Source organism: Argiope bruennichi, chromosome 7, assembly GCF_947563725.1.
Source record: "Argiope bruennichi chromosome 7, qqArgBrue1.1, whole genome shotgun sequence".
Classification (NCBI taxonomy): Eukaryota; Metazoa; Arthropoda; class Arachnida; order Araneae; family Araneidae; genus Argiope; species Argiope bruennichi.
In genome coordinates this window covers 73,069,061-73,074,092 of record NC_079157.1, presented here as the reverse complement: position 1 = coordinate 73,074,092, position 5,032 = coordinate 73,069,061, and the positions used below count along the sequence as shown (strand labels likewise).

General features: G+C 29.3%; 1 non-coding gene across 1 annotated transcript; it reads left to right on the top strand.

Annotated features, from left to right (window-relative positions):
- Positions 1-3,116: 3,116 nt before the first annotated feature.
- Trnal-aag (transfer RNA leucine (anticodon AAG)) lies at positions 3,117-3,198 on the top strand. The gene has a single exon. It is a non-coding gene; the product is annotated as a tRNA-Leu (tRNA).
- Positions 3,199-5,032: the final 1,834 nt, after the last annotated feature.

Sequence of the window (5,032 nt, the reverse complement as noted above, 5' to 3'; positions counted from 1 at the left end):
TTTTTCTTTTTATGGCTCTTATAGAAATTTTTTCCCCAAACAAATCTCTATATATATATATATATATAAGTCCAAAACAACGCTTAACATGAAGTCATTGAAGTTTCGAACATGAAATTCGGGAAGTTTTTTGGCATTAGATGCACATTAAGAACGGATTTCTCAAAGTTTTAATTTCAAGTTTAATTAAAAAATGGAATTTTAATGGGTTTTCATCATAACATCAAAGCCCATTATGGCATATAAATTATTTTAACACTTAAATTTTAAAATAAAAATAATTGTTATAATAATAATAATTGTTATAATAAAATAAAAATAATTGTTATAAAAAAATTTAAATAAAAGTTTAAAATTTTAACACTTAAAAAAGAATAACTTTTGAATAATAAAAATTTTGTTTGGTTGAATGTAATTTTTAAAAAATAATTTCCAAGAAAGTATTTTGGAAGTAGTTTATAACGAAATTTTTTATTATAATGAAATTTAGACAATATTGCTTCTACCAATCGTTAAATCACATTATTCTGCAACCGTTAAATCGTAGTAAAAGAAAAAAAAAATGCTTTCTTTGCTTTTATTTAAACTTAAATAATTTTAAAGCTGCTCAATATATAAAATTCATTTGATAAGTTTTGTTAAATTTTCATAGCAATGCGATATATTGTCTCGAGCGGGCTTCAAGAAAGATTTATTTTAAAAAAAAGCTTCAATTGGCATTTTTACTTTCTCGTATTCAAAATTGAGATAAAATATTGCAAACATCAAAAAGTCCGAACTTGAGACTTTAATGAATCTCTCCGTTTCATACCTGCTTGTATTCGGAAATACATTTTCGAAAAATGTCTGTCTGTGACAAAGTTAACACAGGAACTCTTTGAGCTAGATGCATGAAATGTGGTATACGGTCTTCACAGCAAACTTGTAGATTTCGGTCCATTTTCAGCAACGTCCGTTTAGAGAAAATTTGTTTCTGTCCGACTTTTCGAAAATAAGTTAGCATGGCAACTACAAAACGAAGAGAGCTAGATAGTTAAAATTTAGTCCACATTTTTAATATCTATTATAAAAAAATCTATCAAATTTTGAACCAAATTCAAGGAGGGGTGTCACCGCATGTCAGTCTGTACTTTCAGAAATATGTAAACGCAATAACGCAAAACTGTAGTGAATTATATAAAATTTGGTATATAATTTTGTGACTATAAGTGTAATTTTGCGCCAAATTCTTGTTTTAATCAATTAAAAAGAATACGTCTTAAACCCAAATTCTCTTTTTGGGTACTTTCAACCGCATGCTAGAGATTAATCCTAAAACACTAGTTAACAATTACATGATAGGATTATTAAAAATATTAAATTCACACCTAGTGTTAACATCCCGCATCTATTGTACACCAATGCCACACAAGGCATTCATTCCCTGGCAATATGCAAGAAAGTTTTGGGAAGACTCTTTGGCTGATTTGTTTCCGTTTCTTATGAAAATTAGGACTTGTTAATGCAAATTCTTCGTAAATTATATATAACGTTTCTTCTGTCATTTTTTTAGGTTAAAAAACAGGTTGTCATAAAATTTTAGGAACGTTAAACGTTCAAAAAGACTTTACTACACTTTAGAAATGAGAGGCGATAAGACAATTTCTTTTTATTCTGATCATTTGTGAACGCTGCTACTATTTTCTATTCGAAAATGATTTTCAAAACTTATTTTGAACATGATATTGTTTTATTATACCACTGGCAGTTTTGACAGTCGTTTGATGATAAGGATATGAATGCTTTAGTTCTTACCTTTTATAGGATTGCGAATAAAATTACTTAATATAATGAGTCAGTGTAGGGAGAAATTTACTATTTCCATCCCAGCCATGCTGGATCTTAATTGTTGTTGCTTGTATAAAAATCAAATACAAAATTTTTGGTCATGCTGATCACTATCCACATTTTCAGAAATGTTATATCTGATATTTTAATTTTAAGAAATGCTGAAAAAGCTCACAGATCTTTATTGTTACTATTTTAAGAGTTGACTTAATTTTTTTGTTATTAAATTTTTATGATCATTCCTATGTTTTTGACTAATCCAAAAAGACATAATTTTACAATAGAAGATGTGCAAATACAGATAAAAATAATACAATTTAAAAAATAAGATTTTAAAATTAATTTTTAAGAATTTATAATAAAACAGAAAAAAAAAACATTATGCTTAGAAAATACGCAGTTTATGTATGCATACTTATATACAAAGGTGCTTAATTTTGGGGGCTGAGGTGCTTAAAAGTACTTAATTCTCGTAACAGTTTCTCACTACGCACCGTGATACAATATACATTATAAGTTATTGCATTCCATTCTAGCGCATTAGCCACTGTTGGTTACAAATCAAAATAACTTTCCTTTTTATATTTATTTACTTTTACTCAAATTCTCACAGAATCACGAACTGTCAAAAGTTGAACGGATCCATTCCCTCTCTCTCTACTCTTTGCTAAATGAAAAATAAAAAATAATCATTCCGTGGGAAACAAGGCGCTCATGCTGCCATCTAGTGAATAAACTGAGCTTTACCCTCCAGTACCATACAAGCAGAGATTTTTTTTTTTTTTTTTTTTAATGTAGAGATTTTAGAAAAAAAGAGGAATAGCTATAGATCTGTCATTATTAGTTAAAAATTATTCTCGTTTTATTTTAATATTACAGATTATTGTATAATTAAATTTAAAGGTGTAAATAATTTAATAAACATTTTTTTTTCCTCCTACAAAAATGCAGGAAAGTTTTTAAGTACTATTAATTATTCGTTCCTATTAAAAATGCATGATCATATTAGCATCTAATAGTGAAATATTTTGAAAATAAAAAAGAAATATTGTAACAAAAAATTTTATGTAATTGGACGCACAAAATATGATTGCTGGTTTTTTGTTTGTTTGTTTTTTCCCTAGTACAGTTGTATTGATTCAAATATTTTAAAATAAAATTGTTATGTGTTCGACATTTTCCTCGAAACGTTAACAGTTGGTTTCAAATTTATCTTGTATTTATGAATTATGGAAGAAATCTTCCAGACCCATCTTGGACGTTTTAGTTACCTAACAAATGTTGCTTGTGGTAGCGTGGCCGAGCGGTCTAAGGCGCTGGTTTAAGGCACCAGTCTCTTCGGGGGCGTGGGTTCGAATCCCACCGCTGCCAGAAATGTTTTGTTTTCATCGCCAAAAATTCTTGTATACTAATTATGAAGTAGGATTATTTGTATTATGTAGATATCTATTTTTTTTAATATCACACTATTTTTTTAGATGCATTTCAAATAATAAACAATACGATTGAGGGCATATTTTCTATTATTTAAAAATAATATTTATTGGAAAAAAATGAAATATTGATTAGTGATGAAAAAGTTTGGTGGTAATTAAAATGTGCATTAATGTGTAAATGTTAATGTAATTAAATGTGTAAAATTTTGTTGCATAAAACTAGGTATTTAATCACGTTTTTATTTCACATACAATTGAAAAAAAAAAAAAAAATGTTTGATTCTAAACTGTTTATTGCTGCAACACTTGCGGATTTGGGGGGGGGGGGGGTCTAGGAGAATAACTATGAACATATTTCTTGTGGGTACTGCTGTTTCACTACCCACTATGTAATCTGGCCGGCAAAAACTTAATATTTCTTTCACAGCTCGAAAGAGCTACTTCAACTTCTCCTGTTAATCTTTTTATTTTTTTTATTCTTGTATAAAATAAATATGCTCTTGTTCCTGTTAAAAATGCTGTAGCGTTGTTTCTTAAAGCTCTGAACATTTTTAAGTTTTTAAGTGGAGAAATCGTCTCATATTCCCGCATTCTTTTGTTTAAAATTAATATTCAAAAAGCGTAACCTTGAATACAGTAGCAAAATTTTGCTATTAATTTAAATATAAAATAAATTTATTTTTTCGCAAAAGAAAAAAAAAATTATTGTTAATCTTCGTTCTTGCGTAATACTAATAATTTTGATCACGTTTTTAATTTGCACAGTTTTGTATAATAAGCAATTTTAATTATTAAGTGTTTATTGTTGCAATGCTTTTAGTGGGGAAAGGCAAGAGGAAAGCGTCGGAAATATGCTCATTTGGGGAAAGGGGGGGGGTGTCAACAACGGCAAGATTATAAAGCAACATATCACTTTTTAGAGAAAGAGATCTGGAGCTATCAATCCATCATTATCAGAATGAATCTTCGTTAAGAACTTGACTGACAGATTAAATAAAAACTATTCAATCTGAGGAATTAATTATTAAATAAAAACGGAAGAAAAAACAAAGGATGGACCTAAAAAAATAGTACCTATAGTTTTCGGAAGTTCTGAATTGTAACGCAATAAATGATTTAATTTAGCATTATTTATCCTTAACTCTCCTTATAAGTTTATGAATATGCTATTAGGCTTCAATGTGCCGGCGGTAGGTCGCGGCTTCGAAATCGGTGGACTTTGTTTGAAACCGGGTTCCACCAATTGGGTATCGTCGTGCATTCGTGCTGACGTACATTAAATCTGATGAAAAAATCTCATGAATATTCACCCGTTAGTGCAGTACGGGGCCCTTCAGGCAATGCAATCCACGAACACCAAAAATAGAGAAATCTGGAAAATTAAAGAAAATTTGTGAAAGACTAAAGAGAACAAATGGATTTGATTAAATTGGATTAAGGTTCACATTGAAATATGCGGAAACGAAAGAGCAGATGAATATGCAAAAACGGCTGCACAAAAAGACTAAATAGATATTAAGTTCCAAAATCATTCCAAATGTTAAAGAAAGATATTAGAAGATAGATGACTATGCAGTGGCAAGATAGATAAGGTCGTGCAAAGGACGTACAACATGCAAATTCATATCGGAACCAAAAATTATAAAAAGAATATTTCACCTAATGTTAGTAGAAATTATTTCAGGAACATGGAAGATTTCCTGAATACTTCTACAGATGCAGATGGTGCAAGACAACAGATGTATAGATGGGGAAATAGGCTCGGTGCA